The sequence below is a fragment of the Bombina bombina genome, chromosome 5 (genome assembly GCF_027579735.1).
Source record: "Bombina bombina isolate aBomBom1 chromosome 5, aBomBom1.pri, whole genome shotgun sequence".
NCBI lineage: Eukaryota > Metazoa > Chordata > Amphibia > Anura > Bombinatoridae > Bombina > Bombina bombina.
Window position 1 is genome coordinate 1,126,445,219 of NC_069503.1, and position 24,419 is coordinate 1,126,469,637.

Consider the following 24,419-nt stretch of genomic DNA (forward strand, 5'->3'; position numbering starts at 1 on the left):
CTACCTAAGCAGGAAACTGTTACCCCGAGAAGTTAGCTACGCCGCCATCGAAATGGAATGCCTGGCAGTGGTGTGGGCCCTCAAGAAACTTCAGCCATATCTATATGGACAACAATTTTCCCTGCTCACAGATCACAACCTGTTGGTGTGGCTGAACAGGGTATCCGGAGACAATGCCCGGCTGTTGCGCTGGAGTTTGGCGCTGCAGCCGTTTGACTTAACAATCCATTACCGACCTGGGAAGCAAAACGGCAATGCCGACGGGTTGTCCAAACAAACTGAACTTGAACCTTGATCTGTGAACACTCCTCCGGACCTCCCCAAGCCAATCCGTTGGGATCAGACTGGGTATGCCGGTTTGGTTCTGGGGGAGCATTGTGGCAAACCTCGCCACTTATGAACTATGCAGGAATTGTTATTTAGGCTAATGGTTAAAATGTATGTTAAACTGTATGTTACTGTTTAAACTCCCTGCTGATTCAGTTGGGAAACCCCTTGTAGGGGAGACTGTTTTAAAAAGTGTTTTTTTTTCCAGTTGTTGAATAAGTTGTTGTTGATTCCCAAGCTATGTGTCGTCTAGTTCTTGGTGGAAAGGGGTTATTATTACAATTACCAAGAGTAGTTACTTGCTTGTCTTTGCTTACCCAAAAGATATTAAAGATCCTACTACCTCTCTGCTACAATTACCAAGAGTAGTTATTTGCTTGTCTCTGCTTACCAAAAAGATATTACAGATCCTACTGCCTCTCTGCTACAATTACCAATAGTAGTTATTTGCTTGTCTCTGCCTACCCAAAATATATTACAGATTCTTCTGCCTCTCTGCTACAACCTGTCCTACCCAAAAAGGGGCCTCAGTGAATGATGGGATTGACCCGGAGGTAGCTGCGGTCTGGTACGTGTCCTTTGATAGGGCAGTCGAGCTAGTGAGGGCAGCAGGGGTTTGGGGGCAAAAATGGCAAAGGTTGATGTGGAGGCGGCTTTTAGGCTGTTACCGGTGCACCCTAGGTGTCACCATCTGCTAGGGTATTTCTTTGACGAGTCTTACTTTGTTGATTTATGTTTTGCCGATGGGTTGTTCCATTTCATGCTCCTATTTTGAAAAATTCAGTTGTTTCGTGGAGTGGGTTGTTAGGCAAACAGCAGGGGTGGACTCGGTGGTCCACTACCTGGATGATTTCCTTTTTGTTGGCCCGGAGGGGTCAGCGGATTGTGAGATTCTGATAAAGGCTTTCATACAGGTGGCGGATAAATTTGGGATTCCGGTGGCAGCTGATAAGACTGAGGGGCCTTCCAATTGTTTGAGTTTCTTGGGCATTCAGATTGATACGATTCGGATGGAGTGCCGATTGCCGGAGGAAAAGGTGGCGGACTTGTTGGCTAAGATTGAAGGGGAATTGGGGAAGCAGAAGCTGAAGTTGAAAGAATAGCAATCACTAATTGGAAAGTTTAACTTTGCGTGCAAAATCATTCCAGTGGGAAGGATTTTTTCAAGAAAATTATCATTAGCGACATTATCATTAGCGAGGTGAGGGAGCCATCAGACAGAATCCGTTTGAGAAAGGAGCTGAAGGAGGATTTGGAGGTGTGGAAAAGGTTCCTGGGAGAATTCAATGGGAGTGCCTTGATGCAGGAGATGGTGGTGGCAGAGTCCGGGTTAAACTTGTATATGGATGCAGCTGAGGCAATTGGCTTTGGGGGTAGGTGGTGTTTGGGGCAGTGGCTGGAAGCGTGGCACAAGGAAGGGTTAACAAAAAATCTAGTATACCTTTGGTAGTGGCATTGGAGGTTTAGCCGCATTTCTTAGCAGATAAAATGGTAATTTTTCACACTGATAACATGGGGGTAGTTTCAGCAGTTAACCGCCTGTCTGCTTCATTGTTGCCTGTGATTCACTTGTTACGTTTATTTGTGTTTAAATGTTTAAAATGCAATGTATCGTTTCAGGCAGTGCATGTACCTGATAAGGAGAACAATGTTGCTGATGTTCTTTCCCGTTTGCAGTGGGATCGTTTTTGGGAGCTGGTGCCGGAGGCCAAGGAGGAAGGGGACCAGTGCCCAGAGTCATTGTGGAGGAGAGAATTTGCACCCGGATTAATTTGGTGAGGGGGGCAGTGGCTCCTGGGATGTGGAGATCATACATTCAGGTATGGTCATTGTGGTTCAATTTCTTGCAAGGGCGTGCAGTGGTGCACTCTTCTGAGGGCAGAGCCAGAGCAATCCTAAAAAAGAAAACATGGTAGCACCTGGTAGTGGCCGTTTCAAAGTATTTAATGAACAGGGTAACAAATGTGGCATAAATTGTTACAAAGAATACACAGGGAAAAATCCCTTTTAAAAAATGCGAACCCAATACAGAGAGGGTGGAAAAACAACAAAATACAGGAGCTAGTGACAAAAACGACGGCTAACGCGTTTCGGCGTGAGCCTTACTCATAGCCTCATAAAAAAACAAATGGTCAGAAAGGTTTAAAAAACCTAGCTCAAAACTTGATTGGGATCCGGGATACACACTCCAGACCTAATTAACCAATCCGTATCAACTAATCAAAGTAGTTCACACCCCCTCCCCCTACTGTTTACAAACTAGCTATTCATTGATAGAGAAAATTCATTGATAGAACAAATAGCATTAGTGAAGAAATAACAATAATACACCCAATCCCCTTCATCACTGAGTAATCCTATATAAACGATATACCGATCCATATTTGGCCAATGTCAGAACGGAGAATAGAGGATCAGATTTGGGTAACTAACCGATAGCGCTTTAAACATGCCATGCCACTACTGAGATCGTATACTCCAATCAAAGACGGGGCCCGCTATCGATACTACAAACAACATCACTGTGATTGGAGAGCCGTCAGTCACCTCCGCCAATAGCTCACCTGGGGACCGCCCATGCATCACACGTCATAGCTGAAAGTAAACAAACAGCCCCAGTGAGCAGCGATCGGAAAACTGGTCAATCCAATACAGAATAAATGAATAAATAAATACACTAAGCTATTAGGCATGTGGAGAAGAAGAGAACCTAATCTATATGTATAAATAAAGAGGAGATAGACAATCACGAATCTGAGCAACTATGACTCACAAATAGACAGCGCTATAATGACACAATACAAGTAATCTCAAGCCATGTCCTTGGTTCGGCTCCGAGCGATCATCATCTCCCAAACTCACAAGGTGAATTACAAATAATAAACATCTAGAAGTTATAACATTGCCTCTGCATGAACAAACAGATAATAACAACAGAACCAAGCTCGATAATACGAGCATAGAAAGCCAAGACAGGGAGTGCAGAATTATTGGGCAAGTTGTATTTTTAAGGATTAATTTTATTATTGAACAACAACCATGTTCTCAATTAACCCAAAAAACTCATTAATATCAAAGCTGAATAGTTTTGGAAGTAGTTTTTAGTTTGTTTTTAGTTATAGCTATTTTAGGGGGATATCTGTGTGTGCAGGTGACTATTACTGTGCATAATTATTAGGGAACTTAACAAAAAACAAATATATACCCATTTCAATTATTTATTTTTACCAGTGAAACCAATATAACATCTCAACATTCACAAATATACATTTCTGACATTCAAAAACAAAACAAAAACAAATCAGTGACCAATATAGCCACCTTTCTTTGCAAGGACACTCAAAAGCCTGCCATCCATGGATTCTGTCAGTGTTTTGATCTGTTCACCATCAACATTGCGTGCAGCAGCAACCACAGCCTCCCAGACACTGTTCAGAGAGGTGTACTGTTTTCCCTCCTTGTAAATCTCACATTTGATGATGGACCACAGGTTCTCAATGGGGTTCAGATCAGGTGAACGAGGCCATGTCATTAGATTTTCTTCTTTTATACCCTTTCTTGCCAGCCACGCTGTGGAGTACTTGGACGCGTGTGATGGAGCATTGTCCTGCATGAAAATCATGTTTTTCTTGAAGGATGCAGACTTCTTCCTGTACCACTGCTTGAAGAAGGTGTCTTCCAGAAACTGGCAGTAGGACTGGGAGTTGAGCTTGACTCCATCCTCAACCCGAAAAGGCCCCACAAGCTCATCTTTGATGATACCAGCCCAAACTAGTACTCCACCTTGCTGGCGTCTGAGTCGGACTGGAGCTCTCTGCCCTTTACCAATCCAGCCACGGGCCCATCCATCTGGCCCATCAAGACTCACTCTCATTTCATCAGTCCATAAAACCTTAGAAAAATCAGTCTTGAGATATTTCTTGGCCCAGTCTTGACGTTTCAGCTTGTGTGTCTTGTTCAGTGGTGGTCGTCTTTCAGCCTTTCTTACCTTGGCCATGTCTCTGTGTATTGCACACCTTGTGCTTTTGGGCACTCCAGTGATGTTGCAGCTCTGAAATATGGCCAAACTGGTGGCAAGTGGCCTCTTGGCAGCTGCACGCTTGACTTTTCTCAGTTCATGGGCAGTTATTTTGTGACTTGGTTTTTCCACACGCTTCTTGTGACCCTGTTGACTATTTTGAATGAAACGCTTAATTGTTCGATGATCACGCTTCAGAAGCTTTGCAATTTTAAGAGTGCTGCATCCCTCTGCAAGATATCTCACTATTTTTTACTTTTCTGAGCCTGTCAAGTCCTTCTTTTGACCCATTTTGCCAAAGGAAAGGAAGTTGCCTAATAATTATGCACACCTGATATAGGGTGTTGATGTCATTAGACCACACCCCTTCTCATTACAGAGATGCACATCACCTAATATGCTTAATTGGTAGTAGGCTTTCGAGCCTATACAGCTTGGAGTAAGACAACATGCATAAAGAGGATGATGTGGTCAAAATACTAATTTACCTAATAATTCTGCACTCCCTGTATATCAAAATGTCAATGTACTCACTAGTAACCAAACGGTTGGTCTTAGCTTCAAAACAGATACAAAGGACTGGGAACAATCCAGTTAGAGCATTGGAAAAAAAAAATATATATATATATATATATATATATATATATATATATATATATATATATATATATATATATATATATATATAACACAGATAGGCATTCTATATAACAAAGTTGGAGCAAGAAGTTAGAAGTGCATCCATACTGGATGCTCAAACCCTTAGTTCATGCCCACGGACCTGTAAAATAATGATACAAAAATGAGCATAGTCCCCATAAACAGTAGTCCAAAGTGAAATACATTAAATAAATATGGAAAAAACAAATCCACTAATAGTGAGAGGACTAATAGGGCTTAACAGATAACCAAACGTGTGCATATACTCCTCCACGCAGGGACACGGTGTGGAGCTAATAAAGCAAAAACCAAGTAGTGTTATATTAAGAGGGGATAATCCCCTACTGTATCCCTACAATGAAGGATAGAAAACTCAACGGGACCAAAAATTAATCAGATCAAATTCTGAGTTGAGGCTTCCTGGAATCCTGGTCTTCAACTTAAAGATCCAGAAGGCCTCTTTTTCTCCAAGCTTATTCACCCTATCTCCTTGACCTCGTTTTAGGGGAACCTTGTCAATAATGGTCCAAACAAAGGACCTTACTGACTTATTGTGAATTTCAACAAAGTGCCTGACCAAGGGGGTAGTCTTAGACCCTATCCTAATATCCGACAGGTGTTCCTTTATGCAAGTTCTGGCCTCTCTTGTTGAGAGCCCTACATACTGCAGAGAGCACACACTGCAAGTAATCAAATACACAATATAAGTTTGTCTGCAGTGTAAGCAGTATTTGATGTTGTATCTATCACCAGTCACCGTGGACTTGAAAACATCCCCTACCATTACCCTTTCACAAGCCACACACGTGTGGTGGTGACACCTGAAGACCCCCACAGATGTCAACCAAGAAGAGGTACTTCGGTTGGAAGCCTCCGACCAGATCTTGGTAGGAGCAACCATGTTCCCAATTGTCCTATTCTTTTTGTAAGCAAATCTGATCCCTCTTTCCACCACATCTGTTAGCCCATCATCAGCTGACAGGAGGCTGAAATGTTTGCTCTCTATCCAGCATATTTCGTCATATTGTTTGGAATACTCAGTGATGAAATATACTTTACTAGTAGTACCAGGGCTGTCCCCTTCTCTCTTTTTATTTTTATTTAGTAATGTCTCTCTGGGAATCCTCCCTACATCTCTTCTGGCCTTAAGGATCATTTGGGGATCATAACCTCTCTCTTTCAGCCTAAGAGTCAAGTCATCCGCCTGTTTTTCATACACAGAATGAAGTGTACAATTCCTTTTTTTTTTTTTTTTTTTTTTTTTTTTTAAATTCTTTTTATTGGGAATCCACAGTAGTCATACAACACAGTGTAGTATAGTATAAAGGTCAAACAAAGTTTAAACAGTATTGAATACAATCATTATCATCTCTGGTTGAACAAATCTGTGAAATAAATAAAAATGGAAAAACAAATCTGTGGTGGATTCTAGAGATCAAAAATAAACATAACAGAACAAATAGGTCTTGTTGCCTAAACATAATATAGAAGATGCCACACTTTATATCTTAAAAGTACAAAACCTCTAAGAATTATGAAAACAAATATGATAATGTCTACCAGTAGCCAGAGCAGGCCATGAACAATCTGTGATAAAGTCCTAGTCAAGGGGGACATACCTATATCTAAGTATTTTCTAAATAGTGTTCCATGTGTATTGGAGTTCAATAAAAGTTTCCCTCTTTTTTGGGGTATAGGAACCGTATTCCTCTAGTTCAATTAACTCCGTGACCTTCCTGCGCCACATCTCAACTGATGGGAGCTCTGCCGATTTCCAATTTTGTGCCACTAGTGTCTTAACCCCGTTAGTCATAATCCTCAACAGAGGTCTAAAATGTAATTGTGGTAACTTTACTGATTTGTTAAGAAGCCAGACCAAGGGGTCTAAGGGGAGTGTTATCTGGAAAAAAAATTCTATTTCTGCTATTATGGTCCTCCACAGCGTCTGCAGTTGGTTGCACCACCACCACATATGCCCCATCCCGCTGCCTACGTGACCACATCTCCAGCAACAGTTGCTGGTGCTAGGGAATAATCTATGTAATCTCCTGGGAGTTAGATACCAGCAGTGTAATATTTTGTAGTTCAATTCTTTCACGGAGGCTGAGGAAGAGCTAGATTTTGTATTTAAAAAGATATTGGTCGCCACTTGTGGTGTAATGATTAGCCCCAGCTCCCTCTCCCAAAATTCAATAGATCTTGGCAAATTGCCAGGAGGTTGTTGGGTAATTATATTATATATTAAAGAGAGGCTATGTCTTACTGGTGGGGAGGAAGAGAACAGCTTCTCAATGTTTGTCAGCGGTCTGGACATGTTACCATAGTGCTTATGTGTTGTAATGTAGTGATGGACCCTTCTGTAGGAGAACCAGTTAGTCGCCCAGTCTTGCCCCTCTCAACCAACAGGCTCTGGCTACCCATTTGTTCATTGGAAATCAGTTGTGCAATGAGGGTCTCTCCTATCGAGGTATCCGCTGTCTGGTTTCTCATTATGGACAGCAGGGAAAACTCATCATTATGAATAATGGATGTTAGAGGGCCGGGGCATGAGGATAAATAAGGGTTCGTCTTAGAGGTTTGGTCCCATATTCTGAGTGTCTCCTTAGTGAAGGGATTGTTAGTCTGGTTATATATTATATTAAACCCTGAGTTCCAGCATATGGATGGGAGGTGGACGTCTGGGTTCAGTTTTCCCTCCAAGTGGATCCATCTTTTATGGTCCCCGTGGATTCTCCAGTCTAGAATTCTCTGTAGGAATATTGACTTGCGGTAAGAATCAACATCGGGGACACCCAGACCGCCCTGTGGTGTGGGACGAGACATAGTCAATTGATTTATTCTGGGGGGGCGTCTTTTCCAAATAAAAGAGCCAAGCAGTCTTTGAATCTGTGTGGTATAGTTGTTAGGTAGGGGAATAGGGAGGGTCTGCATTATGTATAATAGGCGAGGGAAGGCGTTCATCTTAATGGAGTTTATTCTACCTAGCCAAGATAGATTATTCCTGGACCAGGATGACAGATCCCTCACCAGAGTTTCCTTAATAGGCTTGTAGTTGCAGGTAAATAGTGATTCCTGGTTGTCTGCAAGATAGATTCCCAGGTATCGTAGAGATCCCTTACACCATCTAAAGGGACAACTACTGGTGATCAGATCTCTCAACTGGGGGTCCACGGCTACCCCCAGCATCTCAGATTTAGTTTGATTTATTTTAAAATTTGATAGTTTGTTAAATATTTCTAGTTCATGTAGGAGGTGTGGGATCGAGCCAACCGGGTTCGTCAAGGAGAAGAGGATGTCATCAGCAAAGAGTGATAACTTGTATTCCTCTCCTCCTATATTCAGCCCCCGGATGCTCTGGTTCATTCTAATTTTAGTCGCCAGGGCCTCTATAACACACGTGAACAGTAAGGGGGACAGGGGGCATCCCTGTCTAGTCCCGTTCGATATCTGGAACGGGCCAGACAAGGTTCCGTTGAGGGCAAGCCGGGCACTGGGTTGATTATATAAAGCAAATATCCTATGTACAGTCGTGTCTCCAAGGCCAAAGGCCTCTAGGGTGGCTCTCAGAAAAGGCCATCCAACACGGTCGAACGCCTTCTCCGCGTCAGTTGAGAGCCACAATGAAGGTATTTTTTGGGATCTAGCATACCACATTAAGTGTATGTTGCAGACTGTGTTATCTTTCGCCTCACGGTAGGGGACAAAACCGACCTGGTCTTGATGGATAATTTGGGGGATGATTTTATTTAGTCTATTTGCTAGGATCCTTGCATAGATTTTAATGTCTGTGTTCAGTAGGGAAATGGGCCTATAGTTTGGAATAAGGGAGCTAGGTTTGTCTGGTTTTGGGATCAAAGTTAACTTGGCTTGTAGGGCCGAGGGTGGAAATGTGTAATCGTCATCGATTGTTCGAAAATAATTTAGGAGGTGAGGGGTCAATTGGTCTCTGAAGGTCATATAGTAATCATTACTAAAGCCATCTGGGCCTGGAGATTTACCCTTTTTAAGAGATGTGATTGCCCTTTTAATTTCTCCATCTGTGATCGGAGACTCTAGGTCTTCTTTTTGAGCTGTAGATATTTTAGGAAGATTCAGTTGTGTCAAATAACTGAGTATGGCTGATTGTGTTGGAGGTGGGCAGGTCTGATCCAAATTATATAGAGATTCGTAATATCTTCTAAACTGTTCTGCGATATCTGTAGATGTATGCCAGTCTTTGCCCCTATTGTCCTTAATGTGTAAAATATATCTATCTAGAGACCTCCACTTGAGTTGTCTGGCTAGTTGCCTCCCCTGTTTGTTAGCCCCTTCGTAAAATTTCTTTTTTAGGTATAATGCGTTCCTTTTAGCTTCTACTCCCAGGTAGCAGTTAAGCTGTTGTCGTTTGTGTTCTAAACTATCTAAAAGAGAGCGGTCCTCTGGGAAGTTTTTATGTGTCTCTTGTAGTTTTTGTAGGTCAGTCAATAGAGAAGACAGGTATGTCTGCTGTTGTTTCAGTTTGGCTGATTTTATAGCTATCAGATCACCTCTAAGGACACATTTGTGAGCATTCCAGAGGTGTTGTGGATCTATTTCGGGTGAGGAGTTCAATCTGAAATATTCTTCTATAGATTTGGTCAATTGTAGGACTACCAGAGGGTCCTGTAGGAGGAACTCATCTAGTCTCCAAGATCTATGTGGGTTAGCCTGGCTATGTATGTCTAAAGTACAGCTAATCATGGCATGGTCTGACCATGTTATGGGGAGGATTTCGGAATTAATCACTTGTGACAAACAGGTGACATCTATCATCAGGTAATCAATTCGAGAGTACTGCTGGTGCGGATATGAGTAAAAACATAATTTATGCTTACCTGATAAATTTATTTCTCTTGTAGTGTATCCAGTCCACGGATCATCCATTACTTATTGAATATATTCTCCTTCCCAACAGGAAGCTGCAAGAGTCCACCCACAGCAAAGCTGCTATATAGCTCCTCCCCTAACTGCCATATTCAGTCATTCGACCGAAAACATGCAGAGAAAGGAAAAACCATAGGGTGCAGTGGTGACTGTAGTTCAAATGAAAAAATTACCTGCCTTAAAGTGACAGGGCGGGCCGTGGACTGGATACACTACAAGAGAAATAAATTTATCAGGTAAGCATAAATTATGTTTTCTCTTGTTAAGTGTATCCAGTCCACGGATCATCCATTACTTATGGCATACCAATACCAAAGCTAAAGTACACGGATGATGGGAGGGACAAGGCAGGTACTTAAACGGAAGTTACCACTGCCTGTAAAAAACCCTTTCTCCCAAAAATAGCCTCCGAAGAAGCAAGGTATCAAATTTGTTAAATTTGAAAAGTATGAAGCGCAGACCAAGACTCCGTCTTGTAAATCTGTTCAACAGAAGCCACATTTAAAAAAGGCCCAAGTGAAAACCACAGCTCTAGTAGAATGAGCTGTAATCCTTTCAGGAGGCTGCTGTCCAGCAGTCTCATAAGCTAAATGAATTATGCTTTTTAACCAAAAAGACAGAGAGGCTGCTGAAGTCTTTTGACCTCTCCTCTGTCCAGAATAGACAACAAACAAGGTGAACGTTTGATGAAAACTGTAGTAACTTGTAAGTAAAACTTTAAAGCACAAACCACGTCCAATATTGTGTAATAGACGTTCCTTCTTTGAGGAAGGATTAGGATACAAGCATGGAACAACTATCTCTTGAGTGATGTACTTGTTAGATACCACCTTAGGAAAAAACCCAGGTTGGTACGCAGGACTACCTTATCCGTACGAAGGACCAGATAAGGAGAATCACATTGTAACACAGATAACTTGGAGACTCTACAAGTCGAGGAATTAGCTACCCAAAAGGAACTTTCCAAGATAAAGATTGATATCTATGGAACAAAAAAGGTTCAAACGGAACTTCTTGAAGGACCTTAAGAATCAGGTTTAAGCTCCATAGCGGAGCAACAGTTTTAAACACAGACTTGGATCTAACCAAAGCCTGACCAAATGCCTGAACGTCTAGAATACCTGCCAGACGCTTGTGCAAAAAAATAGACAGAGTAAAAATCTGTCCCCTTTTAAGGAATTAGCTGACAACCCTTTTCTCAAAAACATCTTGGAGAAAAGATAATATCCTGGGAATCCAGACTTTACTCCATGAGTAACCCTTGGATTCATAACAATCAGATATTTACACCATATCTATGTTCAATTTTCCTAGAGACAGGCTTTCATGTCTGTATTAAGGTATCAATGACTGACTCGGAGAAGCCATGCTTTGATAACATCAAGCGTTCAGTCTCCAGGCAGTCCATCTCAGATTGATTCTATTTAGATGGTTGAAAGGACCCTGAGGTAGAGGGACCTGTCTCAGAAGCAGAGACCGTGATGGAAAGGATGACATGTCCACCAGATCTGCATACCAGGTCCTGCGTGGCTACGCAGGCGCTGTCAAAAACACCAAAGCCCTCTCCTGCTTGGTCTTGACCTCCGGAGGAAATCCCACTCCCCCGGAAGAAAAGTCTGACGACTTAGAAAATCCACCTCCCAGTTCTCAACACCTGGGATATGGATAGCTGATAGACAAGAGTGAGTCTCTGTCCAGTGAATTATTGTAAGACTTCTAACATCGCTAGGGAACTTCTGTTCCCCCTTGATGGCTGATGTAAGCCACAGTCGTGTATATTGTCCGACTGAGTATGATGTACCTCAGAGTTGCTAACTGAGGCCAAGTCTGAAGAGCATGGAATATCACTCCCAGTTCCAGAATATTTATTAGAAGGAGGGTCTCCTCCTAAGTCCACTATCCCTGAGCCTTCAGGGAGTTCCAGACTGCATCCCAACCTAAAAGGCTGGCATCTATTGTAACAATTGTCCCATCTGACCTGCGGAAGGTCATACCCTTGGACAGATGGACCCGACATAGTCACCAGAGAAGAGAATCTCTGGTCTCTTGGTCCAGGTTTAACAGGGGGACAAATCTGTGTAATCCCCGTTCCTCTGACTGAGCATGCATAGTTGCAGCGGTCTGAAATGTAGACGTGCAAACGGTACTATGTCCCTTGCCGCTACCATTAAGCCGATTTCATTCATGTACTGAGCCACCGAAGGGCGCGGATGGGATGAAAAAACACGGCAGAAATGTAGAAACTTTGACAACCTGGACTCCGTCAGGTAAATTTTCATTTCTACAGAATCTATCAGAGTCCTTAGGAGGGAAACCCTTGAGATTGGGGATAGAGAACTCTTTCCTTGTTCACTTTCCACCCATGTGATCTCAGAAATGCCAGTACTACGTCCGTATGAGACTGGGCAATTTGGATGTTTGACGCCTGTATCAGGATGTCGTCTAAATAAGGGGCCACTTCTATGCCCCGCGGTCTAAGGACCGCCAAAGCGACCCCAGAACCTCCATAAAGATTCTTGGGGCTGTAGATATCCCAAAGGAAAGAGCTACAAACTGGTAATGCCTGTCTAGAAAGGCAAACCTGAAAAATGATGGTGATCTTTATGCATCACAATGTGAGGATAAGCATCCTTCAAATCCATTGTAGTCCTCTATTGACTCTCCTGGATCATAGTTAAGATGGTACGAATAGTTTCCATCTTAAATGACGGAATTCTGAGGAATTTGTTTAAGATCTTTAGATCCAAAATAGGTCTGAAGGTTCCCTCTCCTTGGGATCCACAAACAGATTTGAGTAAAAACTCTGTCCCTGTTCCTCTCTTGGAACTGGATGGATCTCGTACACAATGTAAGAATGCCTCCTTCTTTATCTGGTTTGCAGATAATTGTGAAAGGCGAAATCTCCCCTTTTTTGGGGGGGGGAATCTTTGAAATCCAGAAGATATCTCTGGGATATAAATTCCAATGCCTAGGGATCCTGGGCATCTCTTGCCCACGCCTGGGCGAAGAATGAAAGTCTGCCCCCTATAGGATCCGTTACCGGATAGGGGTCCGTTCCTTCATGCTGCCTTAGAGGCAGCAACAGGCTCCTTGGCCTGCTTATCTTTGTTCCAGGTCCGATTGTCTCCAGACCGCCTTGGACTGAGCAAAAATTCCCTCTTGTTTTGCCTTAGAGGAAGAGGATGCCACACCTGCCCTGAAGTTTTTAAAAGGCACGAAAATTAGATTTTATTTTTTTTTGGCCCTTGATTTGGACCTATCCTGAGGAAGGGCATGACCTTTTCCTCCAGTGATATAAGCAATAATCTCCTTCAAACCAGGCCCGAATAGGGTCTGCCCCTTGAAGGGAAGTTAAGTAGCTTATTTATTAAAGTCACGACAGCTGACCATGATATAAGCCATAGCGCTCTGCGCACCAGTATAGTAAAAAACAGAATTCTTAGCCGTTAGTCTAGTCAAATGAACAAGGCATCAGAAAACAAAGGAATTGGCTAGCATAAGCTTGTCAAATATATTCATCCAATGGAGTCGCTTAACTGTAAAGCCTCATCAAGAGACTCAACCCAGAACGCCGCAGCAGCAGTGACAGAAGCAATGTATGCAAGGGGCTGCAGGATAAAACCCTGTTGAATAAACATTTTTTATCCATTGGATCTAAAAAGCACAACTGTCCTCGTCAGAGGTAGTGGTACGCTTAGCTAGAGTAGAAACTCTTCTCTCCACCTTAGGAACTGTCTGCCAGAAGTCCCGTGTGGTGGTAACTATTAGAAAACATTCTTCTAAAAAATAGGAGGGGAAGAGAACGGCACACCTGGTCTATCCCATTCCTTATTAAAAAATTTTTAGTAAACCTCTTTAGGTATTGGAAAAACATCAGTACACACCGGCACTGCATATTATTTATTCAGTCTACACAATTTCTCTGGCCCTGCGATTGTACACATTCATTCAGAGCAGCCAAAGCCTCCCTGAGCAACAAGTGGAGGTTCTCAAGCATAAATTTTAAATGTAGAAATATCAGAATCAGGTTAAATCATCTTCCCTGAGTCAAAAAAAATCACCCACAGACTAAGCATATTGTGAGGTAGTATCATACATGGTTCTTAAAGCGTCTGTATGCTCTGTATCTACCCCCAGAGCTAACTGCTTTCCTTTAATTTCAGGTAGTCTGACTAATACTGCTGCCAGAATATTATTCACCACCTTTGCCATGTCTTGTAAAATAAACGCTATGGGCGCCCTTGATGTACTTGGCGCCATTTGAGCGTGAGTCCCTGAAGCGGGAGTCGAAGGGTCTGACACGTGGGGAGAGTTAGTCGGCATAACTTTCCCCTCGACAGAATCCCCTGGTAAAAGAAACGCTATGGGTGCCCTTGATGTACTTGGCGCCATTTGAGCGTGAGTCCCTAAAGCGGGAGTCAAAAGGTCTGACACGTGGGGAGAGTTAGTCGGCATAACTACCCCCACGACAGAATCCTCTGGTGATATTTTTAAAGACAAAAAATGATCTTTATTGTTTAACATGAAATCAGTACATCTGGTACACATTCTAAGATGGGGTTCCACCATGGCTTTAAAACATAATGAACACAGAGCTTCCTCTATGTTAGACATGTTAGAACAGACTAATAATGAGACTAGTAAGCTTGGAAAACACTTTAAATCAAGTTAACAAGCAAATATATAAAACGTTACTGTGCCTTTAAGAGAAACAAATTTTGTCAAAATTTGAAAAACAGTGAAAAAAAGGCAGTAAAACAAACAAAATTTTTACAGTACATGTAATAAGGTAACAGAGCATTGCACCCACTTGCAAATGGATGATTAACCCCTTAATGCAAAAAACAGATAAAAAAAAAAAAAACGACATAGACGTTTTTAAAAACAGACACAACAAACTGCCACAGCCAACAGTGGGAAGCTTCAGTTAACTGTTTCTATGCAAAATTTAAGCCAGCCATGTGGAAAAAACTTAGGCCCCAATAAGTTTTATCACCAAACATATGTTAAAAAACGATTAAACATGCCAGCAAACGTTTTAAAACACATTTTTACAAGAGTATGTATCTCTATTAATAAGCCTGATACCAGTCGCTTTTACTGCATTTAAGGCTATACCAACATTACAGTGTTATCACCAATGTACGTTAAAAAACGATTAAACATGCCAGCAAACGTTTTAAAACACATTTTTATAAGAGTATGTATCTCTATTAATAAGCCTGATACCAGTCGCTATCGCTGCATTTAAGGCTTTACTTACATTACTTCAGTATCAGCAGTATTTTCTTAGTCAATTCCATTCCTAGAAAAATATTTTACTGCACATACCTTATCTGCAGGAAAACCTGCACGCCATTCCCCCTCTGAAGTACCTCACTCCTCAGAATGTGTGAGAACAGCAAATGGATCTTAGTTACGTCTGCTAAGATCATAGAAAAACGCAGGCAGATTCTTCTTCCAAATACTGCCTGAGATAAACAGCACACTCCGGTGCCATTTAAAAATAACAAACTTTTGATTGAAGAATAAACTAAGTAGAAAGCACCACAGACTCTCACGACCTCCTATCTATGTTGAGGCTTGCAAGAGAATGACTGAATATGGCAGTTAGGGGAGGAGCTATATAGCAGCTTTGCTGTGGGTGGACTCTTGCAGCTTCCTGTTGGGAAGGAGAATATATTCAATAAGTAATGGATGATCCGTGGACTGGATACACTTAACAAGAGAAATGTATAATCTTTAGTGTGAGGGTGTTTTAGACGCCAAATGTCGTGGATTGCCAAGCTAGATAGATGGGATTTAATCGAACGCAGAACTTTGTTTGGAACTGATGATCTGCCTGTAGAACAGTCTATAGAGGGGTCAAGGGCCACATTGAAGTCACCACCGACTATCAGATTAGTCCGTGGAGTCTCCAATATCTTTTTGGAGATGTGATTGAAAAATTGGGGGGAATCAAGGTTGGGGGCATAAATATTGACTATTGTGATGTGTTTATGGTATAGTGTCCCTGTTAGGATCAAATATCTCCCTGCTCTATCTCTCACCATTGAGTGAGCCTTAAATGGAACTTTGTTCCTTATCATTATACAGACCCCATTGTGTTTAGTTGTATTGGATGCAAAATACACTGTCCCAAACTTTTTAAAAGATGCTCGGGGCTCGCTACCCTTTTTAAAGTGGGTTTCCTGGAGCAGTACTACGTCACATTGCAGCCTTTTGTAGTCCCTAAATTCTATAGAACGCTTCTGCGGAATATTAAAACCCTTGACATTATGGGATAAGATCATTCATGAGTGTTGGTTTTATGGAAACTAGTCTTAATATTTAATTCTGTCAGTTCAGTACGTTTATGTTCATGGCTCCTGGTAAACTTGAGTCTCATTGATAAATAGGCAAACAACCAGTAATTAACAAACAACATATTCTTAATAAAATAAAAACTGTAAACATTTTTAACAAGTAGTGTATCTGTATAACTAGACACTTTGATTGGGGGTAGATGGTGCCGCATGTAGCTCTAATCATTTAATTAGAAAATTAGTATGAGCAGTGTTGGGCCATTAGGGCAATATTCACAGCCACGTGTTACCTCCAGTTAAGGTTTACAATCTATCTGTGTATCAGCAAAATGTTAAACATGTCCACTGTGTAAGTTATGTCCAGTCGTCCGATAAGTGAAAACTATGATAAGACATTAATAAACAGTGACCAGGTTTAAACTAGAAAAAAACACAGGATTAGAATCATATAATCATTTTCACCAATGTCTTACCAACCGTGGAGAAGAGAATCATGGTATGGGCTGGCAGCCGCCCACACGTCCAGGCTCTGGGAACAGATTTGATGACAGGCTGATCAACAAAACATTCAACAATTAAAATTAAAGAGCAGAATGATCGGCTAAAAGAAAACATTTAACAGTGAGTCTGGATCATAATGACTGATAGTAGATAGGTCAATGTTACAATTTCAGGGGTGGTATCCCTCAATTCAAGTCAGTCCAGATTGCCAATGTCTGGTAGCAAATAGTTCAGTGCTACCATATCAGAGGTGGGAATCACCCCTTCAGACCAAGCCAGACTGTAGATACGGTCCTTTTTATTTATCGTAGAGGTGAACATATCCCTGTACTGGCTAGTTTAGGGATTCTCTGGTGGAGAGGATTCTGTCTTCCTTCTCTTTGGCTGTGATTTGGTCCATTGTGGGCGTTGATCTTTAGGTAGAGTTTGATTTGAATCCTTGGGCATAGGAGATAGATCCAGAACACAATCTGCAGGGGGGACTATTTTAATGTTCAGTTTCTTTGAGAAAGAGTCTAAATCTTGAAAGTTTCTGTAGGTGGCCTGAGTGCCGTTATGATTGACTATCAAGCTGAAGGGGAACCCCCACCTGTATTTAATGTCATTATCCTGCAGTGCCTTGGTAATAAATTTCACCTCTTTCCTTCTCTGTATGGTTTGTGGGCTGATGTCTTGGTAAATTTGTAGTGTGTGACCTTTGAAAGTAATATTGCGTCTTGTCCTAGCAGCCTGCCAAAATTCCTCTTTAGTGGTGAATCGCAGAAACTTCATAATTACGTCCCTTGGGGGAGCAGGCAGTCTTAAAGGCGGCCTAAGAGCCCTGTGCACACGTTCCAAGTCATCATTCAATAGTGCATGTGATCTAGGAGATAAGAATGAATATAGTTCCTTTACATAGGCCCTTAACTGATCTTGTTGGACCTCTTCTGGGATTCCCCTGATCCATAGGTTATTTCTCCTCCCTCGGTTGTCTAGGTCCTCTAGTTTCTCTTGGAGGGATTGGACCATAGAATCTTGTATTGAGATCTGGGTTGTGTTAGAACTGACTAGGTTGTTAAGGGCTTCTTGGCCCTCCTCAAGGTACTCTATCCTAGAACCCATATCTGTCAGATCCTTTTTAAGTTCTCTCATTTCGTCTTTTATAAATGTCTTCAAAGACTCAAGGTCATATTTGGAAGGGAGGCCTACTATCTGTGCTTGTAGGGCCTGTAGCGAAGTATCATTTACTGATGGGGGTTCCATCTGGCATCCCATGCCGGACCCATCCTTAAGCTGTGTCTCCTCAGGCATTATTGAATCTGGGGCTTGAAAGAATGTAGAAACTGAGGGTGTATTCCCAGAGGATTTAGTGGGTTTCTCTGATTTAGGACCTTTACGCTGAGACATAACTGTGTCCCTCAAAATCTTCTAGTGTGGTTTCTGATAATATGTATGTCCTTGCTGCGCCAGCAGCCAAATATCTTGGTGAACACAGCTTAATTCAGTGGGAACTCCTCTAAGCATAAAGTCGTGGTTAAAGCAAATACTTGCAGATGTGAGGAGGTCCGTATGTGTACTAAACTATCCTCAATGGATCGCTATCTTTTTATGAGTTGACACACAGCAGCTTTTAATGTGTCATTTCAGTCGGCCTTTGTTGTGTGCTTAGTGGTCAGACAAATTAGTGCTTCAGCTTTTAATCCCAGATGTGAAACTTCCCCTAACCCCCGGTCTTTCTACTGCTTGCAGGGCATGTATCGTGTGTCACCCGCTGCGTGGTTAATCTTTTCTGGCAGCCTTAATATGAAATGAAGTATCAGGTCTCTGTGTCTCACCTTGCATAGTTAATGTGCCTCCGGGTCCGTCTGCGAGTTAGGCCGCGTGTTCTCGTTTGCGCCAGGTTAACTCCCTGTTGTTAGATCTCTTGCTGGGTCAGGGTGGTGTGGATGTGGAGCAAGGAGGCTGCTGTAAAGTCGAAAGGTGTCCCCTGCCTCCGGCGGTTTCACTCCGATAGCGCCCAGCCAAGATGGCGCCTCGGTCCGCGGCAGTTGCAAGATCCGTAAGACCAAGGTGAGATTGTGCTGTCTTTTAGTCAGCTGAGCTTTTCAGGCCCGGGGATGGGTGTTAGGTTAGTAACTGGTAGATTATTTCAGTTAGGTGAAGCCCTCTGACTACTCATTTGTGGCTATGTGAGCTGCGGCAGCTACGGAGCTCTGTTAAAACACAGCCATGTTCCAGCACGGCTTGGCTCCGCCCCCAGTGTACAATTCCTTTTAAGGCGGATAAATTGGCTCTTAGCCACACCCCTGAACACTCTTCTGGGGTGGCAGCTTGATGCATGTAATAATGAATTCCCTGCTATGGGTTTACGGAAAACCTCTGTACTGATCCTTTGGCCCTGCACACCCTCCAGTGGGATATCTAAAAAGTTCACACGTCTTTCCTGTACCTCAGATGTAAACCTCAGGCCACAATCATTGTTATCCAAACCAGCCACAAACTCTCCAAGTTGTGAATCGGTTCCTCCCCAGATGAACAGCAGATCATCAATGAAACGGCCGTACCAGATGATCTCTGTTCTAAATGGATTCTGATCTCCAAAGACGTGAGATAGCTCCCATCATCCCATGAAGATGTTTGCATAGGATGGGGCAAAATTAGCTCCCATGGCCGTCCCACGTCTTTGGAGATAGAACTAGACTGGATGCTGGAATGGCAGAGGGCGGAGGTCTCTCGATCCATGATTAAGAGGAGATTGGCGGCGATGGCTTTTTTATTTCAGCTTACCTGTAGTATATTCTGTTTTGTTACGCATAGTTGAGAAATTGCGGGGGGTTTGCTCGTCAGATTTTGAATATAAGCTGTTTAGATTGGCTTTTGTGTTGGCCTTTTTTGGGGCCTTTTGGATTTCAGAACTGCTGGGGTTGAATAGGCAGGACAAAGGGGGGTTGCAGATGGCAGATGCGGCAGGGGAAGGAGTGTTGACAATATGGTTAAGAAGGTCCAAGATGGACTAGGCGGGGAAGGGATATCAGATATCACTAAGAGCAATGGGGGGTGTATGCTGCCCGATGCAAAGCTTTCTGGATTATTTGGGAGTTAGGCCGCAGATGGAGGGTCCTCTTTTTATACACGCTGATAGAACATCGTTCTCCCGTTTTCAATTTCAGGCAGTTTTTAAGAAGTGTGTGAGTTTATTAGGTTTAGAGCCCAGAGAATTTGGGACACACTCATTCAGGATAGGGGCAGCTGCGGAGGCTCAAGCCTTAGGGGTAGAGGTTGTGGAGATTAAGAGGATCAGGAGATGGGTGTCTAACAGTTATTTGTCTTATGTTAGGCCAGCCTTAATATAATATGTTGTTATGTTTGTTGTTTTGTTTACGCAGGTCCAGTTAATTGTTGGTTGATGGGCCATTCATACATTTACTGGGCGCGGAAGACAGTGGAGGTTAAGGAGCATGGGGTTCAGATGGGGTGGTCACCTGAGGAGGTCTGCATCTGCTGGCTCGGTTTCAGAGGCATGAGTTGGGATCAGTTGCTGGTTAGAGTGATAGAATATGCGAGGCTTTATTGTCCGCCTGATATACTGTTTATTCATGTTGGGGGGAATGATTTAGGTTTTATGTCTCAGAAGGAGTTGGTGGATCCAATGAAGAGGGATATTGAGAGGCTGATGGAACCTTTTCCAGGAATGTTGATCTTGTGGTCTGAAATTGAGCCGCGTTTGGCATGGAGGGTGGCATTGGATATTAAAAAGCTGGATGTGTCTCGAAGGAAAGTTAACAGGATGATGAGTGCCTTTGTTAAAAAGCGGGGTGGGCTGTCCTTACGGCATGTAGAATTTGAAGGGGATTCTGGTAGATGATTTTTCCTTCGAGACGGGGTTCATTTAAACAAAGTGGGTCTGCATTTGTTTAATTTTAATATAAAAGAAGGGGTTTCAAAGGCCTTAGGGTTGGTTGGCAGGGCACGGTGTTAATGCCTTTGCCTGTGGCGGAGTGCTTGCTTGGGGGGATAGCAGTTATGGGTACCTCCTGAAGGCAGGAGTGAATGGATGGGAATATGATGGGTATGGAGTTATGTTACTGCTATGGGCAAGCTCTGTTGGGTTTGAGGATTTAATTATGTGTGTTATGTGTTTATATTAATAAAAGCTGCGGCCTTTGTACCCCATGTTTGGTGTTGTGTTTTCATTTTAGATAAGTTCCTAGTGGAGAGGTCAAAGGAGCCCTGGAGGAGGAATTGGGACGTAGGGGCGTTTGACCCCAGCCTAAGGACCAATAGAGGTAGGAGAGGTGGGACCCGGGTGTCAGGTTACAGTACTTAAGGAAGGGGGGTGGCCCAGAAAGAGAACCAAATCTCTTTGCAAGGTCCGTGGGGGAAGAAGCTCCCTCACTCCCTATAGATGTATTTGTCATGTCGCAGTTAAGCTGGCGGAATGCTTGCCCGGGGGGATAGCAGTTATGGGTACCTCCTGAAGGCAGGAGTGAATGGATGGGAATATGATGGGAATGGAGTTATGTTACTGCTATGGGCAAGCTCTGTTGGGTTTGAGGATTTAATTATGTGTGTTATGTGTTTATATTAATAAATGCTGCAGCCTTTTTTTACCCCATGTTTGGTGTTGTGTTTTCATTTTAGATAAGTTCCTAGTGGAGGGGTCAATTATGATCTTTAGATTGTTGGACTCTATGAATTCCCTTTTAACTCCCTGGATACAATGACTGCAGTTACATTAGTTTATGCTGGTTTTTTTTTTTTTTTTTTTTTAAATGTCTGTAAATTTTACATTTGTCTCTATTTTACATGTCTCTTTTTATCATTATTTTCCTGCATAGATACAGTTTGGAAGATTAATTCTGATAGGGGAAGACGTTGTGTTGTCAATCTATCTTCTAACGTTTCATATGGACATTAATATAGAATGGACCAGTGAGAGTCTTGTATAAAAAATATTTACAGAAAGAAAAAAGAAATTTGTATAAATGGATCTTGATTGTGTTTGAAGCACACGCCTGCCATTGTGTCATGTAACATACAATTAGATGACGCACACAGCATTAATAATAACTATTTCTTACTTTTAATGAGGTTAGTAGCGATACACCCTTTACCAAGACAAATGTTTAAACAGGAGAAATAGAAAAAGAAGAAAAAAAATCTATTAGTGTGTAACTATGTGTGTATGTGATAATCAGTATGTGTGTATCTATGTGCATGTGATAATCAGTATGTATGTATTTATGTATGCATGTGATAATCAGTATGTATCTATGTGTACATGTGATAATCAGTATGTGTGTATGTGATAATCTCAGTATTTGTGTATGTGATAATCAGTATGTGTGTATCTATGTGTGCATGTGATAATCAGTATGTGTGTATCTATGTGTGCATGTGAGTATGAGTATGTGTGTATCTATGTGCATGTGATAATCAGTATGTATGTATTTATGTATGCATGTGATAATCAGTATGTATCTATGTGTACATGTGATAATCAGTATGTGTGTATGTGATAATCTCAGTATTTGTGTATGTGATAATCAGTATGTGTGTATCTATGTGTGCATGTGATAATCAGTATGTGTGTATATGTGTGTAATGCAACTGTTATAAATCAATTAAGAAACTTTATTTAAAAATAGACGTGTTTGAACAGAAAGTGTTTTGGGAGAGAAGAGTAAGGAATCAAATGTAAAAAAAAAAACAATATTTTAAAATGAAACCACTTTAAAAATGATAATACCATTTATTGAACAACTGAAGAGTTTGCAGAACCACCATACAAATATACAAAATGACAGTAGAGTGCAAGGGTGCAATTCATTTTCCTCCAGAAGAGAATGTAGCCAGTCATTGGAGGTTATGTAGTAGGATTCCACTGATTGGCTCAGCAGCTATATCCTCTACTGGAGTAGCAACATTCTGCTCCCAGGTTACATGACTATGTAATTATCTCTATGGCACAGATTAAACACATAGAAAAAAGATTTGTTTAAAATTAATATGCTCTATTGAAACTGAGAACTTTATTGTGATTTTGACACCAGAATGTCATTTTAAGTTGTATTAAATAGCATTCTATATTTGCTTTATTAAACCTCTTGTACATAAGTATTGTCATATTGTAAATAGCTTTCCTTATTTCATCTTTCTGATGTGTCACTTGTACCACAAGACAGTGAGAAAACTAATAAATTCCAGCATAATTATGAATATGTGTAATACAGTAAATGTTAAATGTATTAATGAACCAATCACCGGCACCTTTATACAACATGGCTCAGATTACAAGTGGAGCAAAAAAATATTAGCGCTATTGTGCAATAACTGCTTGAGTGCAATAAATAGTATTTGTATTTTTGTGCTCATATTACAAGTTTAAAGTAATATATTAGCGCTCAAGTGAAAGCCTAGGGTGCAATAACATGAGTATCTTGGATAGCTCGGGTGTGCTAAATAATATATTGAGATTTTTTATTGAAACATAAGTTTTAAAATCTGCACACATACATATATACACACACTAACAAATACATACATACACATACACACACTAACAAATACATACATATTACACACACACTAACATATACATACATACATCCATATACACACACTAACAAATACATACATACATATACACACACACTAACATATACATACATACACATACATACATACACATACATAAATACACATGCATACATATACACACACATGTACATATACATACATACACATACATAAATACACATGCATACATATACATACACGTACATATACATACATACACATACATAAATACAAATGCATACATATACACACACACATACATACACATACATAAATACACATGCATACATATACACGCACACGTACATATACATTCATATACATGCATACATATGCACGCACACGTACATATACATACATACACATACAAAAATACACATGCATACATATACACACACACATATACATACACATACATAAATACACATGCATACATATACACACACACGTACATATACATGCATACATAAAAACGCATGCATACATATACACGCACACGTACATATACATGCATACACATACATAAATACACATGCATACATATACATGCACACGTACATATACATTCATACACATGCATACATATGCACGCACACGTACATATACATACATACACATACAAAAATACACATGCATACATATACACACACACATATACATACACATACATAAATACACATGCATATATATACACGCACACGTACATATACATTCATACACATACATGCATACACATACACGTGCATATACGTACATACACATACATAAATACACATGCATACATATACACGCATAGATACATACATACACATACACGTACATATACATACATACATAAATACACATGCATACATATACACACACACACGTACATATACATATATACATACATACACATACATAAATACACATGCATACATATACACATACATACATACACATACATAAATACACATGCATACATATACACGCACACATACACATGTGTACATATACACGCACACGTACATATACATACATACACATACATAAATACACATGCATACATATACATTCATACACATACATAAATACACATGCATACATATACACATACACGTACATATACATACATACACATACATAAATACACATGCATACATATACAC